Source organism: Rhinopithecus roxellana, chromosome 5 (genome assembly GCF_007565055.1).
Source record: "Rhinopithecus roxellana isolate Shanxi Qingling chromosome 5, ASM756505v1, whole genome shotgun sequence".
NCBI lineage: Eukaryota > Metazoa > Chordata > Mammalia > Primates > Cercopithecidae > Rhinopithecus > Rhinopithecus roxellana.
Genome location: NC_044553.1, coordinates 126,463,274 through 126,476,077, shown reverse-complemented (window position 1 = coordinate 126,476,077; position 12,804 = coordinate 126,463,274). Strand labels below are relative to the sequence as shown.

The 12,804-nt window shown below is 56.1% G+C and overlaps 1 protein-coding gene across 1 annotated transcript in view; it reads right to left on the bottom strand.

The window, feature by feature from the left end:
* OCA2 (OCA2 melanosomal transmembrane protein) overlaps nt 1-2,933 on the bottom strand; it is a 349,097-nt gene extending 346,164 nt beyond the window's left edge. Inside the window, 1 exon segment of the mRNA XM_010355208.2 lies at nt 2,814-2,933. The gene's annotated coding sequence lies outside the window, so the exon portion shown is untranslated.
* Between the last annotated feature and the right edge of the window lie 9,871 nt (nt 2,934-12,804).

Genomic DNA, 12,804 nt, shown 5'->3' with positions numbered 1-12,804 from the left:
GCGTCTGAAGGACTCTTTCTAGTTCCCGGATCCCAGGCAGGGGGCGGGAGAAGCCTTGCGGCCAAGAAGGCCTGAAGAAGCCCGTCCGGGGGTCAGCCTCCGGGGGTCAGCCTCCTCCTCAGGCGGCCCTGGGCTGAGACAGAGTGTCCCGCTGAGGGCAGTGTAGGGCGCGCTGCCCCCCCCACTTCGGGCCGGGACCGAGGCCGCGAGTGTGACCGTAGATCCCTCCAGGTGGATTTTGCAACATGTGAACTTGGTTAAAAGCTTCTAGAACGTTAAGCCAAACATCGTGGCTTTCCATCTGTTTTCTGTTCTGGTTTGAAAAAGTTCGCCGCCTTCCAGCCTGGGAGGAGGGGCGGGGCCCGGGAGGGGGCCTCGGGAGGCCGCGGGTGGGCTCCGCCGAGGGCCGCGCTCGCAGGGACCCCCAGGGACTGGCCGCCCCGCCGCAGGCCGGGCGCACCTCTCGGGGAGAAACGAGCAGCGCCAGCAAACGCGCACCGGGGACGCGGCCGCCCAGCCCCGCTCCCAGCCCGGGCCCCGGGCCCCTCTCCGCGGCGCCCCTGCCGCAAACCCCCTCTGCTGCCCCAGCTGCCGGCAGTTTGGCCGGACGCTCTGCCGCTGTAGGTCGGTGTCCCTTTGCCCATCCTTCAGGCCAGCTTGGAAACTGGGTCCCACGCTCCTCGAAACACCGCACCTGCTCCCCGCCGCCCTGCGGAATGCGCCCCCGACGCCTCAGCGGGTGGCCGGACCGAGAGCACAGGTGCGCCAGCCGCACCTCCCCACGGGTCTGACCCACACGGACCCCGCCGCGCTCCGCCGAAGCTGCTCGGGTCCCGCGGGTGGCCGGCCCAAGAGCCACAGCCCGCGACAAGCCTGCTGTCTGCAGGTCAGTGACAGAACCCCAAATCAAAACTGCAGAAACCAACAGCCAGCGAATGAGCTGGTACAGCCAGAGGCGCCAAGGAGCTGAGGGAGCTCGGGCCTGTGGAGTCTCTTCTCACATTTCCAGCATATGGGGAATGCTACCCTGGATCAGCCCCTGCCCCAGATCCTGCCCCGGCCTCCAGGCTCTGGGCTTTCCTCCCCTCTGTGGTAGCTTTTATCTCCATTGCAAGCAACTTTTTCCACTACTAGCAATTAAAAGCCTCCCTTTTCTCTCTACTCTCCCAAGAGACCTCATCTTCACCTGTGGACAGATGGCCCCCTAGCTCTCTTCTGCAGCCCAAACCACTGTGTCCATCTACTTTCTTGTGTCCCTAGACATAAAGGTACCCAAAACTCCCAGAGTGCTGAAGCCACACCTGGCCTTTCCCAGGGGCCCTGGTGACTGATCCCGCCATCCATCACCCATCACCAACGGGGAATCCCCCCTGCAACTCACCAGTGCTTCCCTGCCCCGGCCTGGCAACCACACTCAGTGGGAAGGCCTTGGCAGTGGCTTTCTTGACCCCCAGAGCTGCTCCCAACCACCCAGCCACAGTGACCTTTCCAACATGCATATGGCCTCAAACTCAAAATATTTCCTTGCTGCCTGCCACTCCAGCATAGAAACGGGACCCAGGTGACACAGGTGTCATGCTGCTGGGTCTCCAGCCACAGTCAGGACCTCCCCATTCCTGGTATTCCTGATATCCTCAGATCTCAGCTGCCCCAGGGGCCGGAGGTTCTGGTCTTCTCATAAAACAAGAACAGTATAGGCATTTGCTTTTCATCAGTGTAATGAAATTTTAGGGACTTATGATCCTAAATCACATTACGCCGATGTGAACTGCACTCAAGTGTTGTAAACTAAATTTGCAGAACAAGCAGTTTTTGTGCAATTCTTTGCAGTCTACTCAGCTCTTTCACCTCTGTGTTCAGGTTCAATCCTCATTATTTCTTCCAAGAGAGGTAGTTATCCCCAGATGTGTTCAATGCCCAGCTCCTCACCCTGGCAGGCCCCGTCCCAGGGTCCTGGATGGCAGACACCATGCCCGCCCCACGAAGCTCACGTCACCAAGCAAGCAAACCGCAGCTGGTTTGGGTAGACAGCAGCTGCCCACAACTGCGAACAGCCTCGGGTTTCTTTTCCGCAGAATCACTCACCCTAAATCTACACATTGTAGACTATCACATTGGTCTAAGTAGTGCTCCTCAAAGTGCACTGCGCGTTAGAGTCACCTGGGGAGCTTCACCACCGGGCCCCAGGCTATGATTCGCCCTGTGGGAAGGGAGCACCGGGCACTTGTCCTGAGCCTTGGCCCCTGCCTGGGTCTGCAAACCCAGAGCGTCCACACACCAGGCTGCCTGTGCTTAACATTGTGTCCTTGGAAAGCGCTAGCTGCACTAATGCCCATTGATTTCACTGTGTGTGACCACAGTAAAGAGAAGCGGCTTTGAGGGATTTAGTGTTTTCACTCCACTGCATTCCATTCTAAGGAAACGCCTGACCACAGCTCACAGCTAGGAGGCCCCTCTGTGCCAGATGCTGCCCTGGAGTTCAAGTGGAACATTTGCTGTCTGAACGCTTCCAAACTCCCCCCACCCATGACCTCATGGCCCACCAGGGGGCAACTTTTTCCTGGGTCGCCTGGCAGGGAGCTGGGTGGGGTGGGGGGGCTCAGGGGGCAGCTGCTGCCGCTGCAGGCCCAGGCGGACTCAGCCGCGCTAGGTCTACTCCATCGCACCCGTCTGTGCACCTTGACCTTTAGGGGAACTTGCCTTGCTTCTTAAGCTGCGACTCAGCCGGAGCTGTGTAAACGCTCCCTGCCTGGTCCCAGGCTAGGCTGGCTCCTCGCCTCCTTCCTCCCGACCGCGGAGCAAGTGCACTTTACCTGCCCACTTGCTGGTCTTTCTCCGGGAGTTAGTGTAAGGTCCGAATCTCCGCTCTGGATGGTAAGCGGAGCAACAGCCTTCGAAGTAAGAACTCAGAGAAAGCTCGGCGCTGCAGCCGCGGGTCCCCCACCCAGGCACGCCCCCGGTTGGGCCCCGCCCACAGCACGCCCCCTCCCGGCCACGCCTACAACCCGGCCCCGCCCACAAAGCGCCCCACCGGCCCCGCCCACAGCGCGCCCCTTCCTCACCCCGCCCCCCAGCCCCCGGCGCCTCGGGCTGCGGCGGAGTCTCGGGCGCTGGCGAAGAGCAGCTCCGTCTAAGGCCGCGCCGCCCCAGCTCCCAGACAGCGCTCTCCGCGGGGATAGCTTCCAGCTTTACCGCTGAGGAGGCGGCCCAGGACCGCAGACAGCCTTTCCCTACGAACGAGAACGAGAAAATGCGCAGTGAACATTCTGTTCCCTTCCGAGCTCTCCCAGCAAGGCCCTCCAGCCAGGACGCCACGGTTACACCTGCCGACAGCCCCTCCTGCAGCACAGACACAGGAGATACACAGACACACACAGGTACAAACACACACAGACACAGAGATAGACACACGATGCACACAGACACAGAGATACGCAGATACACATACACACACAGAGACACACAGAGACACAGCAATACACAGACACACAGATACAGGACACAGAATCACAGATGACACAAAGACACACGCAGATACACAGACACCCAGAGACACAGGCACAGAGATACACACAGATACACTCACAGACATACACACAGACACATAGACACACAGAGATATACAAATACACAGACACACAGGTACAGACACACAGATACAGAGATACACACAGATACACACAGAGATACAGAGACACACACAGATACACAGATACACGGACATACACAGAGTACACAGGCACAGATATACACAGACACACATACACACACAGATACACGCACACAGATACACGCACACAGATACGCACATGCAGACACACAGATACACACAGATACACAGACACACACAGATACACACGCAGACACAGAGATACACAGATACATAGACACAGACATACATACACAGATACATGCACAGACACACAGATACAGACGCAGAGATACACAGATGTACAAACACAGATACGCAAATACACACACCCACAGACACAGATACACACAGGTATACACACACAGATACACAGACATGCAGATACATACACAGACACAGAGACACACAGATACAGACACACACACAGCTACAGTGGCCAGGCCCTGCACAGGAGTTGGCAGGAAGTGAGAGGCTGCATCCGCAGAGCTGAAAGAGGTCTCATGCCTTGTAACAAAGCGCATTGCACAGCGACAGGGTGGGACAGGGCTGCCCTGGGAGCAGGGATGGAGGATGACCTCAGCATGGCAGGCTCCAGAACACCGAAGTTCCCAGCCACAGGCCTGACTGCAGGAACACCCGAGATCTCTGAGATCACATTCACTGTCGCATGTGCAGACTCATCAGTTCAGACCGCCGTGTGCATTAAGTGTGGACATGGCTGGCAAGCAGCCTGCACGGTGACCCCATCCTTGTGGGATGGTGGCGCCAGGGAACCCGTGACCACCGACACACCAGTTCCTGTCCCAGAAATACTGTCTCATCCTCGCTCATCACTGCACCTGTTCCCTCCCCTCCCAGTGCCTCAGGGACACTGTTACAGGGCAGGAAGAGGCCAAGACACAGAGCCCGGGGAAGGCTAGCTGGGCAGACAGAAGGCTCTTGGTGTGCACGCAGATCTGTTGAAACGAGGGCTGTGAAACGCCAGCAGGACAGCTGCCACCAAGCGTATGGCCCTCTGTGCCTTGCAGGTCACAGTTCTTCGTGTAACTGCTGAATGTCTGGGGAGGGAGCAACCCTACCCCAGCTCCAGGGATAGGCCCTGAGTGGCCACAGAAATGGAGAAAACCCACTTCCATGCCAGGGACTGGCTCGGGTGAGCCAAATCTATGTGTCCTAGCCCTGGGGGCAGCTGTGCGGTGATGAAGCCCCGCCGCCCTGGGAGCAGACAGGCACCCACACCCAGCACAGCCACATGCTCACTGTCTCCGGGCTTCTTGGCTGCCATCAGTCAGTCCCCTTGGTTGTTGGAGTCAGGGCCAGATGGGATTTCCTTTCCTGGTGGCTGAGAGTGAGTGCTGCCCACAGATGCATCAATGGAAGCCTGTGTGTGACTCGAACAGCCAAACTTGCCTTCAAGGGGCACCGCGCTTCTTCAGTTAGAAGTGATTGGGGCCAATCTCAGAAATGACATGGTTTCTCCTAAGCTGAGCATGAAGATTGGGGTCCCAAACAAGATATGAAATCGAATTATACTTTTCTTGGCTGGCCCGGAAATTCCAGAAGGAAATCCCAAAATAAGGCCCCCGCTAAATATTCTTCACAAAAGAACAGCATCATTGGAATCAGACATAAAAGCAAAAGGTGGCTACTTCCAAGCAGAGGGCTGGGATGTGGTGTGGCTTTTGTGTGCATGTGTATGCAAATTTTATGTTTGTGGGTGACCCAGTGAAGGCACCCTTGGCTTCCTGCCCTGGACAGGCATTTGTGACTCAGAGGACAATGATCCAGAAAAGTGAAAAGGTCTCAGAATTGGGCGGGCCTGTGGATGCAGGGAAGGGACCACAGCATCCAGAGAGAAGAAAGCGCCTCCCAGCCCAGCCCTCCAGCCCCATCATGGGGAAATCTGTCTGCAGCTTCCCTTTGTGAATACCTCCCCAGGGGTCCCCGGGGCCATCTGCTGTGCAGGCCTCTGCAGTCTCCAGTCTCTGCCTGTTCCTACCATGGTTCAGCCCACAAACCCTATGCACCCACCCCTGCCTGAAATTGGCTTGATTCAGCAAGCATTTTATCAAGCTCCCAGATCCTGCGGGTCTGGAATTCAGACAGGCACAGTGGAAACAGCTCATCTGCACCCCACTGTAGCCAGGCCAACGTGAAGGCCAGAAATGACTTGAGTCTGGAGGATCTGGAGGTGTACTTGCTCCCTCTAGGGTGGGTCTGTCGGCTTCTCCATGCGGCCCCTGCACCAGCTCTTGGACGTCTTACAGCATGGCAGCTGGGGCCCAAGAGACAGGAAACAGAAGTCACCAGCTCCTTAGGGCCTGCACCCAGGACTGGCAGGTATCACTTCTGCCATATTCTGTTGGCCAAACAGTCAAGGAGCCCACGGAAGGGCACAGACACCAGTTCTTGAGGGGAGGATGCCAAAGAACATGGGAGCCACGGTTTTCATTTCTGTTTTGGAGATGGAGTCTTGCTCTGTTGCCAGGGTGGAGTACAGAGGTGTGACCTCGGCTCACTGCAATCTCCACCTCCCAGATTCAAGCAATTCTCCTGCCTCAGCCTCCTGAGAAGCTGGGACCACAGGCAGGCGCCACCACGCCCAGCTAATTTTTGTATTTTTAGTAAAGACGGGGTTTCACTATGTTGGCCAGGATGGTCTCAATCACTTGACCACCCACCTCGGCCTCCCAAAGTGCTGGGATTACAGGTGTGAGCCACCGCGCCCGGCAGGAGCCATGTTTTAAAGTTACCACAGCCAAGGATACAGGAGCTGAATAATGAGGGCTTGGTGCTAGCTTCTGAACTTAAATTCTGGACTTTAAAGGCATGTTTAAATGTAATGAGCTGTGGAGTCACAGGAACTCCCACTCATTGCTGGTGGGACTGCAAGATGTATAGCCACTTTGGAAGACAGTTGGGCAGTTTCTTACAAAACGAAACACTCTTAGAATATGATGCAGCAACCAATGCTCCTTGATGTTTACCTAAATGATTTGAAAACTTACGTTCACACAAAACCTGCACCCGGGTGTTTATAGCAGTTTTATTTGTCATTGCCAAAACTTGGAAACAACCAAGATGCCTTTCAGGAGGTGTGAATAAACAAACTAGGGTGGATCCAGACAATGGAATATTTATTATTCGGAGCTAAAAAGAAATGAGTTACCAAGCCATGAAAAGACACAGAAGAATCTTAAATGCAGATTACTAAGTAAAACAAGCCAATGTGAAAAGGCTACATACTGCCTGATTCCAACTAGATGACCTTCTAGAAAGGTCAAACTATGGAGACAGTATAAAGATCGGTGGCTGTCGGGGGCTAGTGGGGAGCAGAGGGGTGACTTGGTGGAGGGGTTTCAGGGTAGCGGCCCTAGTCTGTATGATACTGTAAGGCGGATACAGGGCATTAGACATTCGTGCAAACCCACAGAAGGCACTGCCCGAGCGAGCCCTGATGTAATCCGAGGCCTCTGGATAATGCTGGTGTGTTGGTGTAACCTGTGGACCAATCTGGTGGGCAGCGTGTGCAGTGGGGCAGGCTACATGTGTGGGACGGGTATATATGGGGCTTCTCTCTACATCTGATTAATAACGTCTTTCTTTTAATGAATTAGAGGAAAAGAGAAAGTCTCATTTGTGTGCAGGGGAAAAAATCAATTTTGAAAAGTGACTGGGATGGGCGGAAACTCCAGGACCAACTCAGGAATAAAAATGGTCATAAACTTCATCCTGAAGAGGGTGGATCCTGTGACCGGGAGGGGCCGGCCCAAGTCCCTGGTGGTCCTGAGCTGAAGGCTCCGTGGGGTGGGGCAGCCCTGGGTGGCAGGAGAATGGGGAGGCCAGGCCCATGGGGGTGGGAAGAAAGTGGGGTCCTGAGAGTTGGTGCTCCAGGGGGGAGCGAGGCTGGACAGGGAGTCTGCAGCTTGAGGGACCAAGGTGCCTGCTGTTGATTCTGGATGTCGGGTAGTTGGTATCTGTGTGTGTGTGTTTCCATTTCCATTTGGATCCCATGAGAAATGAGGCCCAGGAGGTCCTGCAGACAGAAGCCTCCCACGCTTTGGAGCTGGCCTCCATGCAGAGAGGACCCCTTCACCTTTGTAAAACGATCTGCTTTATTTTCTTGTTTTAGAGACGGCTCCCTCTGTGCAGCCCAGGCTGCAGGGAGGGGCGTGGTCACAGGGAGGGGCGTGGTCCCAGTTCACTGCAGCCCTGAGCGACTCCCTGTTTAAAGTGCAGACTGGTGGAGGAGTGAGGTCTGCGCGACTCGGCCTGGAGGACCCCGGTGTAGGACTCACTCTCCAGACTGGCTGCCGGCGGGCCTGGCCCTTCCTGACATCGTGGGCCACCATGGCATGTCCCTGGCAGTGACCAGGGATGTCCTCAGGCCCCAATCCTCCTATCCAGGCCATCCAGGGCAGGCCTTTGGGGGGGCCTTCCTTGTTCCAATTTTTCAGAGGCCCAGCGCTCTCCCTCCTCATCCTGCCCACCTGCCCAGCTCCACGCAGTGTGGGGAGGGGGATGCGGTGGGGAGAGGGTAGGGAAGACGGTGTGTGTGTGTGTGTGTGAAGGTGCGTGTATGTGGCAGGGCCAAGATGTATGTGTTTGGGAAGTGTATGTGTGCGTCGGGGTGTGTGTGTGATGGGCCGTATGTGAAGGATGTATGTGTTGGGGGGGTGTATGTGTATCTGTATAGGGTTGTGTTTGTGTGTATGTGTGTGTTTGGGGGGGTGTATGTGTGGGTGTGTTTTGGTGTATTTGTGTCTGGGGTGTGGGTAGGGGGAGGGTGTACGCATGGGTGTGTGTGTACGTGTGTGGCGGGTGTGTGTGCCTGTGTGGGGTGTGGGCTGTGTGTGTGCATGTGTGGGGGGTATGGGTGTGTGTGCGCACATGTGTGTGCCTGGTGTGTGTGTGGGGTGTGTGTGTGCATGTGTGTGGTGTGGGTGTGTTGGGTGTGTGTTTCTGGGGTGTGTGCATGTGTGTGGAGTGTGTGTGGTGTGGGTGTGGGGTGTGAGGGTGTGTGCGTGTGTGTGTGGGGTGTGTGTGTGGGGTGTGGTGTGTGTGTGCGCATGTGTGTGCCTGGTGTGTGTGTGGGGTGTGTGTGCATGTGTGTGGAGTGTGTGTGGGGTGTGTGGGGTGTGTGTGCATGTGTGGTGTGTGTGGGGGTGTGTGTGGGGTGTGTGTGTGCATGTGTGTGTTGTGTGGGGTGTGTGTGCATGTGTGTGGTGTGGGTGTGTTGGGTTGTGTTTCTGGGGTGTGGGGTGTGTGCATGTGTGTGGAGTGTGTGTGGGGTGTGTGTAGGGTGTGGGGTGTGAGGGTGTGTGTGCATGTGTGTGTGGGGTGTGTGTGTGTGGGGTGTGGTGTGTGCGTGCACATGTGTGTGGGGTGTGTGGGGTTGTGTGTATGGGGTATGGGGTGGGTGTGTGTGTGTGTCGTGGGGTGTGGCGTGTGTGTGCGTGTGTGTGGTGTGGGTGCGGGTGTGTGTGGTGTGTGGGGTGTGTGTGCATCTGTGTGTGGTGTGGGTGTGTGTGCGTGTGTGGTGTGGGTGTGTGTGCATGTGTGGGGTGTGGGGAATGTGTGTGCATGTGTGTGGGGTGTGTGTGCATGTGTGTGGGGTGTGGGGGGCGTATGTGCATGTGTACTGGGGGTGTGTGTGTGTGCATCTGTGTGTGGTGTGGGTGTGTGTGTGCGTGTGTGGTGTGGGTGTGTGTGCATGTGTGGGGTGTGGGGAATGTGTGTGCATGTGTCTGGGGTGTGGCGTGTATGTGCGTGTGTGTGGTGTGGGTGCGGGTGTGTGGGGTGTGGGGAATGTGTGTGCATGTGTGTGGGGTGTGTGTGCATGTGTGTGGGGTGTGGGGGTGTATGTGCATGTGTACTGGGGGTGTGTGTGTGCATGTGTCTGAGGTCCGGGGAGCATGCGTGTGGTGGGGGTGCTGCCCCTCGCTCCCTCACCCAGGAGGAGGCTGTACCCAAGGCTCCAGTTGCCAGACTGGGCCAAGCCAGGAGCAAGGTTGAGCGGCTCCACCCGCGGGCTCCCGGGCTGGGACACGGGGTGTCACCCGCAGTGCTGGGCGTCTGTGCTCTGAGAGCTCGTTGTCCCCAAGGGTCTCTCCACCCTCGGGTCCCGGGCTCCGGCCCCGCCCGGCATGCGGAGCGGGGAGCACACAGCAGGGCGGGGCCGCCGCCTCCCTCCTCCCACAGCCCGCGGCGGCCGCGGGGCCCAGCGGAAAATAAATGCCTCCCAGCGGCAGCGGCGCCGGGAAGCCCCTTCTGGGGTCCTGGATAAGCCTCGGCGCAGGGTCCAGCGCTCAGCCCGCCCGCGTCCTCCGCGCCAGGGCCTGCCTGCTGCGTGGCCGCCTGCGCCGGGCTGTCCCGGGCTGGGCACTCGCGCCGATCCCGCCTCGCTTGTGGGCCCGCGGCGTGGGGCGCAGAGCCAGGCCAGGCCGCACGGGCTGTGCACAAAGATATGCCCGAGAGGCGGGGAGAAGGCACCGCCCACCGGCTCAGGGGAAGGGCCCGGAAGGAGGCGGTCCGCCCCGGGGACAACGCGGGTCCGTATTCGGACGCCACCGGAAGGTCCTGTGGAGACGCTAAGGGGGCCCACGGTGTCGGGCACCATGTAAAGCTCTCCTGACTCTAAGCCGTTTGCAGTTTCGTGCACGTCAGAAGGGCACAGCCACTGTCACCTCTGTCAGCAGAAAAGCAAACATGAGACAGGAAACCACCCAATTAATCCACAGTTCACAGTGCTGGTGAGCTTCCAAACAACTGTCACCGTGACTGAAGTTTCCACTCCTAGCACAGATGGGTCCTCTGTCTTTTCTACAGTTGAGCGGTTTCTGCTGCACACGTTTATCTGTCAAAGTGAACTATGTAACCTCAGGCCGCAGAAGTTGGATGAGAGTCAAAAGTTAAACTGAAGGTGACATGGAACGGTCCGAGAGGGTCTTCTTGTCCAAAAATGAAGACGCTGTGGCTGTAAAAGTTACCACCCTTTTAAAAATTTTAACATTTATTGATTGATTATTTATTTATTGGAATGAAGTGCCCTCCAGTATTTTTTTTTTTTTTTTTTTTTTTTTTTTTTTTTGAGACGGAGTCTCGCTCTGTCGCCCAGGCTGGAGTGCAGTGGCCGGATCTCAGCTCACTGCAAGCTCCGCCTCCCGGGTTCACGCCATTCTCCTGCCTCAGCCTCCCGAGTAGCCGGGACTACAGGCGCCGCCACGTCGCCCGGCTAGTTTTTTGTATTTTTAGTAGAGACGGGGTTTCACCGTGTTAGCCAGGATGGTCTCGATCTCCTGACCTCGTGATCCGCCCGTCTCGGCCTCCCAAAGTGCTGGGATTACAGGCTTGAGCCACCGCGTCGGGCCCAGTATTCTTTTAGTTAAAAAAAAAAAAAAAAAAAAAAAAAAAAAAAAAAGGCCGGGCGCGGTGGCTCACAGCCTGTAATCCCAGCACTTTGGGAGGCCGAGACGGGCGGATCACGAGGTCAGGAGATCGAGACCATCCTGGCTAACACGGTGAAACCCCGTCTCTACTAAAAAATACAAAAAACTAGCCGGGCGAGGTGGCGGCACCTGTAGTCCCAGCTACTTGGGAGGCTGAGGCAGGAGAATGGCGGGAACCCGGGAGGCGGAGCTTGCAGTGAGCTGAGATTCGGCCACTGCACTCCAGCCTGGGCGACAGAGCGAGACTCCATCTCAAAAAAAAAGAAAAACTGTTTGAGACAGGCCTCAATCCATTTAGAAGCTGATTTTGCCACAGCTGAGGATGTGCCAGGGAAAGAGACACAAGCCACAGTAGGCTCTGTGTCCAGGGCTTTTTCCAAAGAGTTTTGAGGGTTTCAATATTTAAAGGGGAAAATGGCAGGAAGGGAAGGAGGAAAGCATACAAAGGAGGGAGGGTAGGAAAAATGAGAGAAGTGGGGCACATCCTCGTGAGGCTTTGATGAGCACTTGCTGACTCACGGGGGCAGAGGAAGAGTCAATTACACATTCGGCTCATGCTCAGTACATCTGCACTTTACGTCAGATAAAGTCAACCTAGAGTGGAGGAAGAAGTCAAATACTCATTGGTTTGGGAATGGCGTACGGGCAATTTCTAGTGTCTAGTCCCTTACGGAGCAATGAGCTGTGACTTTACATTGTCCTTCAGGCACAGAATGAAAAGGCAGTTTCCCATGTGACTGTTTCCAAGCTCACCCTTTTCTTCTGGCCTAGTGAGCTTGCGGGTGGAGATTTTCCTTTCCTTTCACAGGAGACAGGTGAATTCTCATTTCTCTTTGTGCGTGCCCACATTGTGAGCTGTTTTGGTGGAAGGAGGGGAAGAAAATTTGGCCTCACAGAGATGTAGTCGGAGAGAGAGGCTCTCTTGGACACCCTGAAAAGGCCTCAGGAACTCCAGGGGTCCTCAGCCAGGACTTTGAGAACCCATGTTCTAGAGGCAGAAGGCATTTGCCAGCCTGATTTGGGGGTTGGCCAATGGAAAGTGGGTGGAGGGGACAGTGCAGCTCTGGGCCCTCTTACAACTGTGTCACCACCGGGATACACATGCCTGAAGCCAGAAGAGAGACCTGAAGCCAGAAGAGAGACCTGAAGCCAGAAGAGAGACGTGAAGCCAGAAGAGAGATGTGAAGCCAGAAGAGAGACGTGAAGCCAGAAGAGAGACGTGAAGCCTGGCAGCTCCTAACCGCAGGCCCAGAGCCCCTCAGCGGAGGCCAGCCCACCGCAGGCCCAGAGCCCCTCAGCGGAGGCCAGCCCACCGCAGGCCCAGAGCCCCTCAGCGGGGGCCAGCCCAGCCAGGGACGCGAGTGAGAAATGCTGCTTCTTACCAACCTCAGGGGCAATTCTGTGACGCCACAAAAGCCGACAACAAAAAGGTTGGTGATATTAACAAAAATAATACCACACGGCTTATGGAAGTTTTGAGCTAAGCTGAAAATAGACTAATCCTGGCATTCACCAATTCTGTCCTGGAAAGGTTCCCAGAAAAAAAAAACTTTCCCTCTTTGGATCTTGTGTGTGAGTGCTAAACAATGTGTCCCTGAATAAACTGTCTCCCAACGTGAAATACATAGTTCTGCCTCAATCTGATACTGTTCAGCTCAAGCTCTAACGCGTTAGACCTGCCAGCCAGTGTTCCTAGCCGGTTCT